Below are 20653 nucleotides of genomic sequence, written 5' to 3' on the forward strand. Positions count from 1 at the left end.
TTGACCCACATCAGACCATTGATAGAGTACAATGCACTCCTTTGCATGTACCTCACCAGATATCTGCAGCAGCTGGACAAACCTCAGATGTTTCTCACTAAGAAAATACAGGAATGCCAAACTATGACCTATGTGGACAGGCTGAGAGCACTGTCACTTTATTCTGTATCTTTTAGGCTGCTGAGAAGTGACTTGTGCCTGGCCTATTGGGCACTCTCTGACCCTGCCTAATGGAAATGTGGCACATCCTTATGTCAAACAGCACAAGAGTCACTCTCTCTAGGGGTCTCAGCCTAGCTTGTGGCATTAATAGAACATGCTGGTTCATAGGTTCATAGGTTCATAGGTTCATACTAGGCTTTCTGCCCGAGGGCATTTACAAGCCTAGCCCATAGTTTTGTGGCTTACGCCACCCCTTTAGTATGGGGAACTATACCCATTATTTTGCTGTGCCTCTGTTGAGCAGTGACACTGAGGTAATCCCTGGGGTATATCTGCGATCTCCCATCCATTGGTCAAGATTTCTCTTGAACAAGGCCAGTGCTCTGCCTCACATATACCGGGATTTTATTCCACAGCATAGGGAGTCTTTGGGTGATGAATCTATCCCTCCAGTCCTATTAATAGCCGTGTCGAGGTTTAAGTCTCCTGCCCTTGTGGCTCTGACGGATCTAGATTTTTGAGGTGAAGCATATTCATCAAATCTGGGTTTGACATGGCCTTGTATGTTAGGCAAAGGTCACCTCTGAGCAAGCGTGCGACTGAATAGAGCTGGAGTTCTTTCAGTTGGGCAGCATAGGACAGATGTTTGAGACCCTTTATCCTTTTGGTGAGGAACTTTTGTGGCCTCTCCAGCTGCTGCAGGTGTCGGGTCAGATACATTCCGAATGGGGCATTGTACTCAATCATTGGTCTGATGAGTGATGAGTATAGGAGACTATGACCTCCCTTGATCTAGATGAGAATCCCTTCATGATAAGGTGGGCAATGTAGAAGGTCTTCCTAACTACTTTAGCTACATGGGTGTCGAATGACAGACTACTATCAACCTGGGTCCCCAGGTCCCTGATAACTTCTTCTATGCTCAGTGGATTGCCACCTATTTGGTAGCTAGGGGTAACCTTGTTTTCCTGAAGGGTATGACTATGCATTTTTGGCATTTAACTTTAGGCCATGGCTCTGGCACCAGTTATCCGTTTCTGTGAGACCCTTCTGAAGGATATCTGTGTCAGATGTGTTTTCTACTATGGTGCCCAGTTTGCAGTCATCTGCAAACTTTGTCAGCCATAACCCTCCTGTGTTTGCTTGTACCGGAAAAGTAGATGCCAAACAAGAGTGAGCCCAGGACTGAGCCCTGTGGTACACCACTTGTGACAGGCTTTGAGTCTGACATGGCGCCAGCAACTCTGACCCTGTGGGTTCTGTCACTCAGCCAGTTTGCAACCCATCTTGTGATGTATGGGTTAACATTTAAGCTGATGAGTTTTTCAATGATACCCGAGTGGGGTATTGTATCGAAGGCCTTCGCTAGATCGAGGTAGGCTGTATGGACTGCCTTTCCCTCATCAATGGCTTTGGTGACTGTTTCGAAAAAGTCAACCAAGTTTAGAAGGCATGATCTGCCTGCCTGGTGAGATAGATGTGTCTCAAAAGACTGATGCTTCCCTGGAATAGACTTCTTATTCATGTAAAATAGAGCTCCTCACTGACCCTATTCAAAAGTAACCTATATAGTTGGATGGGAGACTGCAGATTAATCACAGACCCAGTCTGTTCATAAATTCATTCTACAAGATACCAAAAAAGAAAAAATAGGGATGCTTGGGATTAATATGGCTAAGCTTATAAAGGCTCTAAGGTTGCAAGCCTAGTAACCTCCTAGGAACTTATGAATCTGCCAAGAGATGTAGAAATGAGGGACAACACATTCTCTTTCATGGCTCCCAACCCCACATAAGATCATTTGGGCAATTTAAAACTAGGCAGGTCTTGTGCTTTAATGTTTTGAAACTGAATATATGATGTATTCATTTTCCCTTTCTGAAGTGAAAACTGATGTTTTATTTATTGGATCATTGGAGAATTGTAACTTTTTTTGGCCGTTTAAGTTAAAGTTAAAAAAAAAAAAATACAGCCTCTTTGGTGTCTGAGGAACCTTGCAGGTAAAATGTTACATGTAGTACATGAGTATAATTATATGGCTGCATTACATTCTTCTATCTGTAATACATCAGCTTTCCCTTAAGCAGTGTTGCATTTACTTCTAATTCTTAAAGACTGATTGGATGTGCCCATTGCTATGGTGGAATTTGACATTGTGTTACAGTAGTCAATGCTGAATGCCTTTAGAAATGATGTTTATATGACTCCAGCAATGAAGCACTTTCTATTCTTCTTCTTCTTTTTTCGGCTTATCCCGGTTAGGGGTCGCAACAGCGGATCACCTGTCCACTCTGTTAGCAATTGTAAATGCATGGTTGGTGGTTTGTGATACTATCCATCCAGATAGCATGGACATAGTTATCAATGTCATATAGAAAAAAAGGGGGAAATGATGGCCTAAATTAATTGGCATCAGAAACATTGTGCAATATGGGCTATAAAATCTGTATACAAATCATACAATTATGACTTAGTTCTGTTCTTTGGGATTTGTTGCATGAAAATGTTTATGTGAAACTGGGCATGCATTCTCAAGACACGTTATTACTGATGAAAGAGGTAGTCATTTCTATATTATTAGGTAAAGGGGAGGAATGCCTGCTGTCCTGTAATATTCATGAGGCATCTAACAAGATAAGAGCATGCCATGATGTGTCAGATTTTGTGGTGCTATGGCGTTTGTTTCAGTTAGAGTGCATTCAGTCCATTTATTACCATACAGAGTTAGATGTATAATGAGTGAGTGGTTGCATGCATTAGTGTAATAATTGGAGAAAGGCATGTGAAGGATATCCCATTAGCAGTTTGTTTTTTCTCTTTATGAATGCTCTATTAGCTGCTGCTATGGTGCAGCTGGAGGATTTTGTGTGGTTTCTGTTATCTACCTTTTTATTTTATGCAGATGATGTTTGCATTATAATCAAATCCGGATTTTGTGTGGGGATAGCAATCTGCACTTTAGAAAGACATTTCCATGTTCTTAGTTAACAGTTCATTAAAGAAAATAATGTAGGTTTCAGGTTTTTGGATTCTGTCTGCAGATTTCTTTTTCATAAGAATGTAGGTTTCAGGTTTTTGGATTCTATGTGTAGATTTCTTTTTCATGTCACCAGATCACTGTTTTGGGTATAGTACTGAGTGTCTAGGAAGGTGTAGAAATCAGTGGTTGCAAAGAGGGAACATAAAGAAATCTACAATGCGATACTAGACAATGTCTAAATTGTCATTTCCTGAAAAGTCTGCCTTATTACTAGTTCTGTGCCAGCTATCTGTAGTTACTTGTTATCTGTTTATATGCTTGCTGTTGTTTTGGAGAAGACTTAAAAGCATTGTTTTTTTCCTTTATGAGAGGATGCGAGATCTCAATTTAATCCTATACAACAACGAGGTATCATCTACCATACTTCCTTAAGTGGGGGGGTCTAAACTTATTACATCCAGGGATGTTCCTTGTAGCACAACATTTTTATTCCATACTATATAAACAAAGAAAATTATTGCTTTGGGAGCTTTTTATATACAGAATGCAGTGATTATTTGAGTTCTTTACACACTGTGAAATGAAAACAATATATGCAAGTTACTGATATGAAGGAACAACTATATAGGTAGTTCTTACGGAAAACAACTAGCCATACTTTAGTGTGATCTGTGGACTCAAGGTAGAGCAAAATAATGTTTGGCTTTTATTTATATAAGACTTTCTGAATCTCAAAGGAAGGGTCAGTAGTGAATCTAAATACATGGATTTTGGAATGTGATGATTTCCTCTGGTGGTTGTCCTTAATAAATTGACTGTGAAAGCCAACATAAAATACAAGACTATTTCACAATCTCAATGTTATTTTCTTATATGAAGAATAGATGAAGATGCTGACCATGTAGTTATCTGCTAAAACAGAATAAGAGGATTCTGGTATACTGCTTTTTATCTGCATAATTTGGAGAATGTTGTTATCTTGTCTCTATCCTTAGTTTCATGTGAAGATTAGTTGAAGGAATGTGTTCAAGAGGTTGACAGAATTGGTGGAGTAAATGTTTCAAGACTGTAGTATATGTTTGGATATTGAAATGAAGTATTGTTTAATTTAAAATGGACAATAACAGTGGTATTCAAAATCTCAAGGTTCATACTTAAACATTGTGTATTTGCACAGTGCATAGCCATGACTACTTGAAAATACATAGAGTTCCAGCAAATTATACTAACTACAGCAAAATGTAAGACTGCAGAGAAATGGCTTCTTTTTATAACTACTTAAATGTAAAAAAAATGGTTTTATTTTGTGCAAATTCATCCATTAGTGTGTGCTGTCTCAATTAATTTAATTAAGAGGTGACAACTGCCTGGCCCCCAGGCCAGTCTCTGACCCTGTACAGGTGGGAGTATTGCATATCCAAAAATGTGATATAGCTGATAACATCAACAGTGTCTGTTGAGAAGAAGATAGTGTCCCACATGCAGGTGTAAAATGCTTTCTTTAATGTCAGCCATCAGCCAAACACACACTCACACACACACATTCAACTAACATGAAACTAGAACCCTACCTAAGTACACAGACTACAGAAAACAGTGCTTTACATAAGTACCACAGCACAAGTGTGACTTGGAGTGTGCCAGACAACACTTTATAACTGATGACTTCAGCAGTATCTGTTGAGGAGAAGATAACAGTGCTCCACATGCTGGTGTAAAATGCTCTCTGTAATGTCAAGCAACAACTTGCACATAAACTCCTAGTTAAGTGCAGTGAGAATAGAACCCCTACCTATCTAAGTAAAAAGACTATAAAATACAACACTTTACACAAGTACCACAGCTCAAGTCTGACTTGGAGTGTGTCAAACAACAATTTATAGCTGATGACATTAGCAGTGCCTATTGAGGAGAAGATAACTTTCCCACATGCTGGTGTAACATGCTATCTGTAATGTCACGCAACAGCTCACACACAAATGCACACACACACACACACACACACACACACACACACACACACACACACACACACACACACACACACACACACACACACACACACACACACACACACACACACACACACACACACACACACACACGCACACACATACACACACACATGCACACACACACACACACACAAATGCACACACACACACACACACACACACACACACACACACATACACACAGTTGATCGCAGTGAGAATGGAACCCCTACCTAAGTTCACTACCTACAAAACATGATACTTAATGCAAGCACCACAGCACAAGTCTGATTTATGCAGGACTGCAGTTGAACTTATAGTAGCTGACATCAGCAGGCCATGTGGAACACAAGAGGTTGAAGGCCTGTATAAAATGGATGTGTAGGCATGAGCAAGTATCAAAATGATCTCATTGCATGGCATTGTAACAGTAACTGTGGGGTATACACTTATGCTCTGCTCTTGAGACACAAACACACCAAGTCAACTGCAGTGAGAACAAAACTCCACCTATCTAAGTAGACAGACTATAGAACACAAGCACCATGGCACAAGTCTGATTTATACAAGAATGCAGGTGAACTTATAGCAGATGACTTTAGCAAGCAATGTAGAGGCAAGAGTTTAGGAGGCCTGCATAGGCACATAGCTTCATAGGTTCATAAGAGGCTATTAGCCCAATAGCACCAGAGTGTTTAGAGCCTAGCTGTGTTAAAACACAAGTGCCCTTACTGAGCATAGTTGGATGGCCATTTTTAGCAGAGAATGTTTATGAGCAGCATCAATTTGCCCTGTCAATAAGAGAAATAGGTGCCAGCCCAGATCTGACTTTACAATCACTCAACTAGTCAACATTGTGTCTGAACAGGGTCATTGAAGAGCACTGCTTTACACTCAGTGGGAGCCTAGTAGAGAGGAGTGTGAATTGCTGTGAGATATATGTGTTCCAGCAGTATGTTCTGTTTATGTCACAGGCTAGGTTGAGAACCCTGGGGAAAATGATTGTTCTCCCATTTGAATTGCATATGTCCATCATTTCCAGAAGGGTTGGGTCTGAGACTGCTCTTCTGTTCAGCCATAGGTCACCTCTCAGCAGCCTGCATGTTACTGAGTACAATGACAGGTATGTCAGTCTTTCAATGTATGTTATATTTGGAGGCCTGGGAGACTCTCAGGCACAACCCTGTGCTCTCAATTGCTGCAGGTGTCTAGTGAGGTAATGAGAGATGTGAGCATTGTACTTTATTATTGCTGTGATAAGGGTAGAGTACAGTGGAGGTATGACTACCCTGGTGATGTCCATATGTATGATGTGCTCAATGCAGATTGTGTCTGTCACCACAATGGGCATATAGCGATGAAAGTGTAGATTGCTGTCAACATGTGTTCCCAAGTCTCACAACACTGTGTTTGAGCTTAGCGAGGTGCTATGTATATCATAGTTTGCAGGAGTACTTCATTGACAAAGGTGACAAAGAGTCACTGTATGCTTAAATTTCAGTCTGTGTGTTTGTCACCAGTCATCAGTCTGTGTCAGCCACTACTGTAATATGTTACCATTAGTGGGGGATGCTATATGAGTGTTTCCAGTTAACAGTAATTTGAAAACTTGGTAAACCACAGGACATCTACTGTTGCCTGTGCTTCAAAGAAGTAATTCCCAAACAGTTGAGAGTTCAGTACAGATACTTGTGGCATTTCACTCATGAGTAGGCTAGTGGTGGAGGTGCAGTCCCCAACTTTGAGAGTGTGTGTTCTGTTCTTTAGTCAGTTGGCTATCCATCTAACACTGTGGCCTAATTCCCAGATGGGAGATCTTCACTATGTGACATGAATGGGGGGATAGTGTCAAAGGCCTTGGATAACTCAATATAGGTGGTATTTACTTTTATCCCTCATCCAGGTCTTTGTGGTCAGTATCCAAGAAGTCTACAAGGGTCAGTTAGCATGATCTACCTTTGACAAAACCAAAATGGGTAGGACCAAGTGTATTGAAAATCACCTATGCCCTGTGGATATGGTCCATGCTGATCCCTGCACTAGCCTTGCAGAGAAGGCTTTTTTAGGCATATGGGTCAATGGTTGTAGTTCTGCCAGGTACCAGATTGATATGCATTGCACAGCACACAACATTTAATACTGCATTTTGTAGTGTGGTTGATATATGTGTGGAAAAAGTATTGAGACCCAAGGGTTGTAGTGCTTGGGGAGGGGTGCCAACACATCGATGTATTTTAAATATGTGACATATAGTTCGTAATGTTTCTACATGTAATTTCATGTCATACAAAGGAAATGGACAGTAAACAGCAGTAATACAGCATAATATATATGTTTTCATAGAGTATTGAGCAGCAGGTTTGCACTACGGTTAGTAAAGTGCATATGCAGTGAGATGCACATGTTTGAGCGCTGCTTAGCAGTGCACACACATGAGCCAGATTGCTGAAGTCTGACAGCATTGAGTCTCTGGAATTCACCTGCTACTTAACCGACTCTGTGACGGCACATGTTAATGCAGTCACACATTCCTTTTGGTGGCCTTATGATACTGACTTTGAAGACAACTGAACTTAATACTTTTAACTACTTTCATATTATTGTTGCTGAGCATTAGTACATGATGTGCACCATTGTACAATAATGCATTGATGAAAAGAAGTGGGGAAGATAGGACAATGGCGAAATGGGGCGATAGCAGGGGGATTAAGAAATGAAAAGCAACACAGGAATGTGTTCAGCAAGAAGGTAGGAAGAACCATAGCTATCCATTTTTTCAACAATAATAACTGATAAAATATGTAGAATATTATCTGAATTTGGAGTGTCACCTCCAAAGAGAGGGGTGACCACAACACAATCATGCTGTATAGCCAATTGGACCAAATCGAGTGTGCCAAGGGGATACGTGTGAAAAATGAAGAGCTATGTATGGGATGAGAAATATTGGAGAAGAGATGTATGTATGTCTGGGTGTGGTAAGTTGGGTAGATGAGGAAGCAGTTGCAGACAGACAAGACAAACTAGACAAGACACAGTGAAAGTGATGGACACAAGAGGTCAGTGGACACCATGGATGGGGTGAAGGTGGGGACATCCAGCATCCATGGTCATCAAGCAGGGTTACAGTAAGAATCGAGTTGTCATGCATAGGACTGTCACTGTCACCTCACTCTGCCAGTGGCTGAAGCACTTGATATCTCCTTTTTCTCCTCCTGGTACTATGTAAAATGAGGGAGAGCAGTCTCTCCAGCCAGCCAAGGCATGCGCCAACAGTACGGTACACAACCCTATGCAACATCCCTGGCGACTCAGTGTAGGTGATAAACTCAAAACTTCTGACACTGATCCCAGAGAGAACCACTGGACTATTCTCTGGGGAAGGACTACCTGAGGGGGCAGAAAGTACAGGGGTAGCAGAGATGGTGCTGCTAGGTTGGCTCCCAGACATGCTGGACAATGATGCAGTAGCATGTGGAGTGGGGGCAGGTTCATCCTTTGTGAAAGGCCTATGCCTCTGTGGGGTGGAGATTTTCGTAATGTCATACACATGGATGACGTGGATACATTTAGACAACATGTAATAAAATAAAACATAACATAAAAAAAAAATAAACAAATGAAATAAAATAAAATAAAAAAGAGACATGAGGGTTGGGGTGAGAGGAAAAACAGATAAGATTAGTACATTCATATGTGACATTATACAATGCATTAATAAAATTATTTGACTCTATTATCTTAACCTTTACTCTTAAGACTACCACTTCCTAACAGCTTTTATTTTTAAGACTACCATCTCCTAACAGATGCACACTATACTACAGATTGCAGTAAGTACTCCTTTACATGTGCATATATTGAACATATGAATTTTCAGATTATACAGATTACAGTTTACAATAGGTTATGTGTGCCACTGGTATAGAGCTTTTACTTTAAACCTTTAAGTTACACATAACTGAAGAAATAACAGTATTGTATAATTGGGAAGTGTGGTATTTGAGCCCATAACCTCTGACTAAAGTTTAAAACTGTACTCTTGGTTTCTGCTACAGACTAATGCATGCATACTTGCTTTACAGTTGAGATATGCATGCTTAATTTCATACAGCTCTATAAAAGACCAAAAAAAAAAACTGTCTTTTACTTTTAATACTACAATAACACTATCCTTCTGCTGCATACATACCACATGCCTCCATCATCTTCACCACTCTAGTATCATGGGTCCTAAAATTGACCTCAATTTCCATGGCAACTCTGGAAAAAACAGAACAGAATACCATTATGAATACTGGTCTTGCCTATATTCAGCTTTTAAGCCTTACAAGTACTCTCTGTAGATGATATTTACAAATCTGTGAGATGTCAGCACTGTGCAAAATCCTTTATGGTATTAGATGAATCTGTTTGATTAGACTATTTTTCTGAGAAGGCAGGCCTTAATGTGTGTTGTCTTTTGGTTTGTATGTCTCTCTTTAACCACTCTATAACTTGTTCGTTATATCCTCTGTTTAAAAAATCTTTAGCCATATTTTCAAGTTGCATATCCATATTCTCTTGTTTTGTATTTAACCTAGCTACCCTTGAAAATTGTTTTCTGACTATATTTTTAAAAATATGTGGAGGGTGCATACTTTGTTTATGTAGATATTTATTTTCTTAACAGTTTTTTTTTAAAAGTGTGGTTTCTGTTTTTCAAGTTGTACCTTTATATAACCGTATGCCTAAAAAGTCAATCTGAGAAGTGAATAGTATGTTCAAACATTAGAATGTTGGTTGCTGAATTAAGTATGACAAAAATTTATCAAATAATTTTAAAGAGCCTTTCCATGTTAAAAACAAGTGATCTACAAAATGTCTATAAAACGTAATATTATTATAAAAAAACATTGTTTTTGATAAAATTAAATCCAGTTCCCATTTGTTAATGACTAAGTTAACATAACTATGAGCTGTGGGAGTTCCCATGGCTACACCTTTGCATTGCTTATAAATATTTTCATGGAACAAAAAGACATTATTAGCAAGAACTATCTCAGTAGGTAAACAGATGATATTTGATTCAGTTGCAGAATATAATGCTTTAGATGTCATAAATTCACAAAGGTGCTCTATCCCTATTTCATTAGGTACACAGGTAAATAGGACATCAATGTCTAGGGTGACAAAGTAGCAATCAATCATATAATTTGTTTTTGTCCATAAGTACAAATGCTCTAAAAATTCTGAAGTGTTCTTAATAATTACAGTAGAGAGAGCAAGAGCAGGTTTAAACATTTTTTTTAAAGATAATAGGAAATGGTCTCTGTAATCCATCCTCTAGATAAAACTAGAGCAGGATCTGTTAGAGACTTACACATTTTTTTTGTATACCATATATTGTAGGTATGATTGGAGTAGGTACATGAAAAAATTCTAAGGCATCAGGTGATAATTCTTCATTAAGATCCATAACATAAACCATGCTGTTAATCTGTCTAATAATGCTGTTAACTTCATTCTTATCAATGGCTAAATATTCATTCATATTCAACATTTCATACATTTTTGTATCATAGAATTGCCAGTCAAGTATCTCAACATCTCCACGTTTGTCTGCTGGTTTGATGACACTTTAAGTATTGGCAGAAGTGTGTGTATTGTTGCATGTTGCTCAGTTGAAAGATTATAAAAATGACATTTCTGATTGTCAAGCAATTGATAAATGTCTTTTTCTACTGCTTGCTCAAAAGCTGCTATAATAGGATTGTTTATTGGTATAAAAATACTGCTTCTTTTAAGTATGTTATTCTCTTCTGAATTATTGATGCCAAACAAATGCTTTCAGTTAATATTCCTAGTAAATAATCTAAAATCTGTAATAATGTCTGAAATGTCATTAAAATGGGTGGGGATAAAAGCAAGCCCTGTGTTAAGTTATATAATTTCATCACCATTTATTTTGTATTTCAATAAGTTAAAAAGTATGTCCCTTAACTTCTTGTTTGGCTCCTGGTCTGCATTTTCTATTCCGTGTGTCTTTGCCTGCTGCGGCATTAATGTTAGAAAGAATATGTTTCTCCTTCACTAAGGGGTATATTTGCTTCAGTTGTAATGGTTCCTCTAAAGGGTCCAATGCAGATTCAATATTTGCATCTACCAGAATTTGTTCTCTTGCCTGTCCACTCATTAGTTCTGTTGTTTGCACAATGATAGAGGTATTGGTGATTGCATCCTGTTGAATGTTAAGCTGAATTATTTGAGTGTTTATGTGTTGTACTTCCATGGGAACAGGCTGGTATATACAAGGGGTTGCATGCTGTTTCACTGATGTATCAGATGACTGGGAGTGTTGTAAAGCACTTGAAATATGTTTATGTTGTTTCCTCATTATGCCAGTTTGGTTTGAACCTAATCTACATTGATTGGACCACATAAACCCATGACCTGATCTGAAGTCATGAAAATCTTTAATTATTTTATGCTTTTTAATTTCTATTTAATGTTTTTCAAAATCAGTTATATTCTCCATAGTTTGAGCTAATAAACATGTGTGACTGTTACATTTGATTTGTGTTGAATTCATTATAGTCTTGCATTAGCTCAATTTAAGTTGTGACTCAACTGGTTGAAAAAAATAGTTCATTAACAGCATGTATTGATTTGAGCAATTTAAACTGATACTTTGCCATTTCTGTGACAATACTGGATATCTATCCCTGTAGTTAAACATTTTTTAGGATGCGTAAACCCCTTGGTATTAGTTTATATTTAAGGTTTACCTCAAATGAAAGCTACTGTCATTGGAACTTTTTAAAGTATTGTACTTTGCCTTCAAAAGCATGTAGCTTAGTGGAATAGTTCCCAATAGACTATTGACCAATTGGAATTGTATTTCCTTCATTGGTTGCTACATTTTGCATAAGTGGGTTTGATGAAATATCCAGCATTTGATCTATATCTGGCATAGAAAATTGCTGGGCAGTGCTTGTTGAAGGAATTGGATTGTTTTGAGTTTCCGTGTTCATGGGCGAAACAACAAGAAGGAAAATAAAAACTAAAAAAGTTCTATCGTGTAGATAAAGCTGATTGTCCTAAGTTTAAAAAAAATGTAAAAGAAAAAGTAAAATATGCACCACAGCAATCGATAAAACAAAAAACTTTATTGACTTACTGCTGCTAGTTTAAAAACTTTCACCAGGTAGGTAGGCTTCTTCAGGCAAATGGTGAGTAAAGGAGAAGAAAGCATTTAAATATGCATCTCAATTAGTTAATTAAAATCATGTGATCAACAGATTTAAAGTAACATAAACTTAAACAGACCTATTGCAGAAGCTTTAGCTAGTTTATAGATAAAGTGCTTAGGTGCACTGGTGCAATGTAATTTGTATTTAAAAGCCATTTACAATGTCACAAATGAGAATACAAAAACTCTTAAATATTCTTTAAAATAAATATTATCTTATATTATTATGTTTCACCTTTAGAAGTGGTTTAATTGTAAAATTGTCATTTAAACCAGGGGATAGTTGTGCCTTGAAGTGTATGATCCATTTGTTTTCTAATAATTCTGTACAGTTTTTAATGTCCTCTCCTCTAACATTTTCTGGAACAATTTGCAATATGAGAAAACTGAATTAATGTGAAGTATTAGTATCTTTAGCATGCTTTTAAAGTGCATTCATATTTACTTGTTTCCATATATCAGAGGGATGCTCCCAGATCCTATCCTTATGTCTTCTATTAGATCCATATAGAAGGCATTGCATGAATTGTAGACTAGACTAACATATACATGATATTCTTAGTGTTATATGTCCCACAGGTCCTCAAGTGAAATTCTTCTTATTTAACTGGATCAGTGAAGCATGTTTCAATATCAATGTAGGTATGAAATTGGCAATTGTTACATTTATGAGTTCCTTTTTTGGTTGTAATCAGTTTATTAACATATTGTCTTGCTCTAAATAGTACAAGATTTTTTAAGATTTTTACATCTCCTATATCCAAAGCTAAGATGTTTAGATGTTCATAGGATCATAGGAAGCTACTAGGCTATTGGCCCTGAGACCCTTACAAGCCAGCCAAGAATTTAGCCCATGTTCCAACAAGTCAGCACCCTATGCCGCTGTCAAGCAGGGACACAAGTGGAATCCCAAGGATGTATTTTCTGTTCCCCATCCAGTTATCCAAGTTGTTCTTAAAAAGGTTTAATGAGTTACTCTGCTTTACATCAAAATGGAGTCTATTCCACACAAGGGGGAGTCTGTGTGACACAAATCTGTCCTGCAAATAAGTCCTATTGATGTCATAGACCAGGTTGAGGCCTTCTGTGTGGGTTACTCGAGTGAAGCTTGACTTGTTGATATGCAGCAGTCCCATCACGGCAGGGTCTCAGACTGCTTTATATTCTCACACAAAGATCACCTCTGAGGAGTCTGTAGAAGACTGAGTAGAGGGACAGGGCTTTTAGCCAATCTGTGTAGGGTGGATGTTTGAGGCCCTGGATTCTCCGGGTGAGGAACCTCTGTGTTCTCTCCAGCTGCTTCATGTGCTTTGTGAGGTACATGCCGAAAGGGGCATTGTACTCAATAATGGGTCTTATAAGGAAAGAATACAAAGATGTTATTACCATCTTGTTCCAGGATGAGATACCCTTACTAATGAGGTGGACCATGTAGAAAACTTTCCATACAATGAAGGCAATATGGTGGTGAATGTCAGTTTGTTATCAACGTGGATGCCCAAGTCCCTCATGACTGATTGCATGCTTAGTGCCTTACAATTAATGAGATAATTTGTGGAGATTGTCATTCTCCCCAAAAGGGATAATGATGCATTTTTTGGCATTCGGTTTGAGGCCATGTTTCTGGCACCAGTCATTTATTTGGGTGAGACCCTCTTTGATGATGTCCACATCACTAGGGGAATTGATGACAGCTCCCAGCTTGCAATCATCTGCAAACTTGGTCAGCCATAGCCCACTAAATTTGTTCTACACCTCTGAGAAGTATATCCCAAACAGCAGAGGCCCCAAGACCAATCCCTGGGGTACAGCACTTGTTTTGGGTCTGCTACTTGAGGTGGCTTCCCCTATTTTGACTAGGTGGGTTCTATCAGTGAGCCAGTTTGCTACTCATCTCTTAGAATATGGATTGATGACTAGTTGAAAGAGTTTATCTATTATACCTGAGTGGAAATAGTATCAAAGGCCTTGGCCAGATCAAGGTAGGCAGTGTGCACTATCTTCCTCTCGTCTATAGCCTTGGTGACTGTCTCAAAGAAGTCAACCAAATTTAACAGGCATGACCTCCCCTTGACAAAACCAAACTGTGTGGGATCAAGTGTCTGGAGTTTGCCAATGTCCTTCTTAATGAGGTCCATGATAATCTGCTCCACGGCCTTGCAGATCAGGCTAGTTAGGCTGATGGGTCTATAATTTCTGGGATCAGCGGATGCTCCACCTTTGTGCAAAGGGATGGCAGCAGCTGTCCTCCACTCAGCTGGGACGAAGCTGGTACTCAGCCTTTGGTTGAATAGGGTGCCTAATGGTGCTGCAAGTTCCTGGCTGAGTTCATGTAGGATGCAGCTTTGGATGTTATCAGGTCCCATTGCCTTTAACAGGGCAGTGATGACTTGCTCCCTATAGATAAGGGGAGGGGGGAAGGTACTGAGGTTGTCCTGTTTTACTGATGGGGGAAAGAGGAGTGAAGTTTTCACTGAACCTGTCTGCCAGCAGGTTGGCTATATCTACAGGGTTTGTGTATGTTGTGTCCTTGACCACCAGTTCTGAGCAGATCGGAGTGTTTCCTTTGAGATTGTCGACATATATGAAAAAAACTTTATGATTGTCTTTAGCAGATGTGGCCAGTTTGGACTTGAAGTTTGCTTTGGAGGATTTCACAAGTACTCCTATTTGCTTGTTCAGGCGAAGCAGAGATTGCTTACAATTAGACATTTGCTCCTTCTTGGTCCTGGACAGCAATATTTTCCTTTTATTATAGAGTTTATTTATTGTAGGTGTCCACCAGAAAGGTTTACTCTTCCTTGAGGAGGAGGATTTCATCCAGTCTGGTATTCCTGATTCCATGCAGCTATATAAATGCTCATATAGTATTTTAGTGTAGGTTTGGACATATGTGCCAGTTCCTATGGATTGGGAGGGGGCTGTGAAGCTGTTTATACCTTCCCTCAGGAGGTTGTAATCAGCTTTGTTGAAGTTCTTTTTGTTTGACCCTAGCTGGGGGGGCGGGGTTCGGGGGAGATGGTGACTTCGAAAGTGACTGCTATGTGGCTGGATATTACCAGGATGATGACATTGTAGGGATGCTGCATTGGTTACTCATGTTGGTTACTACCGAGTCCAAGATATTTTCACCTCTTGTGGGGGTGTCAACCAACTGGTTCAAGGCATTTGCATTGATGAAATCGAGGAATCTCTTGGCATTTGTGTTTTGGCATGGTATTTCTTCCAATCTATGGCTGGATAGTTAAAGTCACCCAGGATCTGAGTAAAGAGATGAATCTTGATAGATTCTAAGAGGTTCTGATAAGTGGAGTTGGCATCTTGAGTCAAAGTTGGAGGCCTGTAGCTAGCTATGATTTGAATAGTGGTCTTGTCAATTGTTAACTGCACCTGGAGTATTTACCTGTGCATCATACTGTTTGACCAGCCTATCGGTGTGTATGTTTTATATATATATATATATATATATATATATATATATATATATATATATATATATATATATATATATATATATATATATATATATATATATATATATATATATATATATATATATATATATATATATATATATATATATATGTATATATATGTATATATATATATTGCAACTTCATCTCCTTTTGTTTTGCTGCCCATGGTTTGGGTCATTCTTGCTGCCCATGGTTTGGGGTCTGAATGAATGATAGGATGAGTGACCTGGTATGGCATTGGTGCTCTCCACAGCTTTGAACCAGGTTAATGTGACTGCACAAATGTCAGATTCTTCTATGGTTAAGAATGCTTGCAATGAGTGCAGTTTCATGTTTAGACTCCTAGCATTTAGCAGCATGACCTTTCATTTACGTTTTGATGAAATTTTCATGTTGGTAATTTTGACCTCATTCCTAAAAAGGCACTATAGTGGAGGCAAGAGCCTTTGCCAGGAACCTGAAGCCCAAGGGAGACAGATGTAGACCATCTCTGGCAAAGCATCGTGGCATGTCAATCATATCAGCCCAGACTGTCTGGTATTGGATCCCCTTGGAATGACACCAGAAACTAAGCAAATTGTTAAAGTCAATCATTTTCTGTTTGTATTGAGGCATCATTCTGGGTGATGGTAGAATGCTGCTTAAGGCTAGGAACATACCTGCCTGGGACACATACTCAGAGAGCTTGATCTTGTCTCTTTTCATATAGTCCAGGGAGGTACGTCTCAAGTCATTCACTCCAACATGGACTATGACAGAGTTATAACAGTACCTGTTGAGAGACTTGAGTGCATTGGTGATATGGCATATTCTGGCACCCCACAAACAACTTACTGTGACTTTTATCCTTATCCAGCCTGGTGAGGGGACATCTGTGTGCCTCACAATGGAGTCTCCTGTGACTAATATGCTGGGTTTATGTTTAGGCCTTAGTGGGTGTGAGACAGAGGTGTGCTGACTATGTGTGGTGTGCGGTAGGGTGGCACTGGAGTTTACGTGTGTTTATGCCTCGGAGGTCTCTTTTGTTTGGGTATGCTTTTGTGGAGGACCTCTGCATATGTGGGGTGTGTTATGTAGGTGCGGGTGGTGCTTTTGGTGTGGAGTTCATGTTGCCAACCTTCTCAGTGCCAGATATACTGGTTTGTGGGGGAGAGAGCAATGACACTAGGTGCTCGATGTAATTGCATCTCTCACAAATTATGTTCCTAGGTGGTAGTAGTAGAGGGTTGTCCATGTACATGAGGCAGTTGCTACACCGTCTCAGGATGTCCATATTGACCAGACTGGCAGGAGAAAATTTAGGAAATTGTCTATCCATATTTGTCAGAAACTGAAAGAGCTAAGAGGGTGGAGGAAGGTCTAAGAGTAGTACTACTAGATGTTAACACAAGTGCTACTAAGGGAAAATTTGCAGCTGGAATACCTCAAAAAGGGTTAAAAACATTCATGTGAAGCTCTGGTTGCAGCAGACCTGTATATAGACTATGCTACTCAATGTTAAGCTTAAAAACTCAGTAAGAAATACCCACAATGAAGCACAGATTAATCACTTATAGTCAAAAGAATAGAACCCACAGTATGAAATAATACAGTTAAACAGCAATGAAATGAAGTAAAATGTAGTTAAACAGTAATGAATTGCAGTGGATAGCAATGAAGTATATTTAATCAGCAGATTGCTTTGAAACAGAAGCTTACAATCACAACAGTAACAGACAGCGATTCAGTTGAATACTGTCATCAATTTACTGAGGTTACCAACAAGCAGTAATCAATATGACAAACATAAATGAAGCAGAAAGAGGTACATTTTTTTTTAGTAGAAAGTGAAAATGAGGTAATTCAAGGTTCAGAAGCTAAAGGGGTGGGCCTTTACTAAGTTCTTACTATAAACAGTAGAATGAGCTGATGTAATGTGACTGAGGGGAGTGTCCAGTATCAACTTAATATTAGAGGTGGGCAACTCAAAGGCACCAAGATTTAAGACCAGCACAACAGCTGGCTGGGCAGGAGGGTGGGACAAAAAACAGTTGCACAGATTACACCAATATGCAGTAAAACAGAAGTGTAGAAAACTAATGAAAATAAGCACTTTCCTTTTTCCAATATCACAGCAGAGCAAATGGCAGAAGGCCTATCTCATGCAACTTTCAACAGCTTGAGAAAATAAGTACAACTGGTTTAAAAGGCTGGCTATTAAAGGCAGAGAAACATAAACCAGCCTAATTATCCAATCAAAGTAACAGTGTTGCAGGAATGCTTCTAGCTTGATCAAACCAGACTGATTTTTTTCTGCTGCAAAGAAAACAGCTAGGCCTCTCTAGACAAAAGATTTCACTACAAGCTTTAAAAGCTGGAATGTATTGTAACATAAACCAATGCTTGTTAATGATCTCTTGTATTTTAATTATGTTGTATCCTCTGTTTTAAAAAATCTTTAGCCATAGCCATAAACATATTCTCTTGGTTTGTATTTAACATAGCTAACCTTGAAAATTGGTTTCTAACTATATTGTTAAAACTATGTGGAGGGTGTGCACTTTGTTTATATAGATATATGTTTTTCTTGACAGTTAAAAGTGTGGTTTCTATTTTTCTAGTAGTACCTTTATATAACCATATGTCTCAAAAGTCTATCTGAGAAAAGTGAATTGTATGTTTAAACTTCAGAAAGTTGGTTGTTGAATGCAAGTATGACAAAAGTTCATTAAATAATGTTAAAAAGCCTTTCCATGTTAAAAACAAGTCATCTACAAAACATCTATTAAACATAATATTATTATAAAAAAACATTATTGCTTTCTGATTAAAAATGAAATCCAGCTCCCTTTGTTCATAATTAAGTTGGCATAACTATTAGCCATGGGAGTTCCCATGGCTACACCTTTGCATTGTTTATAAATATTTTCATGGGACAAAAATGTGTTCTTAGCAAGAACTATCTCAGTAAGTACACAGATGGCATTTGTTTCAGTTGCACAATGTGCTTTAGACGTCATAAATTCAATTAGGTGCTTTATCCCTATTTCATTAGGTATACAGGTAAATAGTGCATCAAAGTCTGGGGTGATAAAGTAACAATCAATCATATCATTTGTTTTTGTCCATAAGTACAAATGCTCTAAAAATTCTGAAGTGTCCTTAATAATTACAGTAGAGACAGCAAGAGCAAGTTTAAACTTGTTTTCAAGATAATAGGAAATGGGCTCTGCAACCATCCTCTAGATGAAACTATAGGCCTTACAGGAGGATCTGTTAGTGACTTGTGAATTTCTGGTATATCATATATTGTAGGTATGATTGGAGTAGGTACATGAAAAAATTCTAAGGCATCAAGTGGTAATTCTTTATTAAGATGCATATCATAAACCATGCTGTTAACCTGTCTAATAATGCTGTTAACTTTATTCTTATCTATGGCTAAATATTAATTTGTATTCAAAATGTCATACAATTTTGAATCATAGAATTGCCTATCAGGCATCACAACACTTCCTACTTTGTCTGCTGGTTTGATGACAATGTCTGTACTGGTAGAAAGTGTTTGTATTCCAACATTTTGGTCAGTTGTAAGATTATAAAAAATGGCATTTCTGATGGTCAAACAATTGATAAATATCCTTTTCTACAGCTTGCTCAAAAGCTGCTATAATAGGATTATTTATCTGTAAAAAAACACTGCTTCTTTTAAGTATGTTATTCTCGTCTGAATTATTGAGACCAAGTAAATGGTTTAAGTTAATATTCCTAGTAAATAATCTAAAATCTGTAATAATATCTGAAATATCAATAAAATGGGTGGGAATAAAAATAAGCCCCTTGTAAAGTAATGCAATTTCATCATCATTTAGTTTGTATTTCGATAAGTTAAAAAAAATGTCACAACTTCTCATTTGGCTCTTGGTCTGCATTCTCTGTTCCATGTGTCTTCATCTGCTGTGGCCTCAATTGTTGGAAAGAATATGTTTCTCCTGCAGTAAGGGGTGTGGTTTATTCAGTTGTAGTGGCTCCTCTAAAGGGTCCAATGCAGATACAATATTTGCAACCACCAGAATTTGTTCTCTTGCCTGTCCATTCATTAGTTCTGTGGTTTGTACTATGGTAGAGGTATTGGCAACTGCATCCTGTTGAATGTTATGCTGAATTATTTGAATGTTTATGTATTGTACTTCCTCGGGAACAGGGTGGTTTAGACAAGGAGTTGCATGTTGTTCCTCCTGCAGTAGTATAGCACTGTGGTGTTTCACTAGGAGACCAACAAAAAACTTGGACTCCTGGATACCCCATCTCTGAGCCCTAATTCTCATATCTTCTCCATGAATGTCTGCCATGTCGATCACAGAGCTAAAGCAATGGAGACTGATGGTTTTCTGCCAGTTGCAGTTATTGTGTTTACTGGGAGTGCGTACTCTGTTTGAAAATGTTGCACACCACTTACCATTGTGCAAATACGGTGCTTAGCAGTGCACACCCCCATGCCCCATGTTTGTGCCATGTTAAGCAGTGCACAACAGTGGTAAGCAGTGAAAAATTACACAGCCAGTTGTGTATGTGTTAGGTAAATGAGATGGCCATGGCAGTCCAGATGCAGAAATATACTTACAGGAATATAGTACACAGTATATCAACAGTCATACATTTAATAATAATGTAATAATACATAATGGGAATTGGGATAAAAGTAAAAGTATATGGAACAGTGCTGTGTTTGAAACCAGGACCATGTCTATGGTAGTCCTACATTTACACCTGTTGCCACAAGAGGGTTGAGAACTCTTTTGCTCATGTTGCAGTTCACTGCTGTCAGGGT

This window comes from Protopterus annectens, chromosome 3.part0 (assembly GCF_019279795.1).
Source record: "Protopterus annectens isolate FY-2018-M chromosome 3.part0, PAN1.0, whole genome shotgun sequence".
NCBI classification, from domain to species: domain Eukaryota; kingdom Metazoa; phylum Chordata; order Ceratodontiformes; family Protopteridae; genus Protopterus; species Protopterus annectens.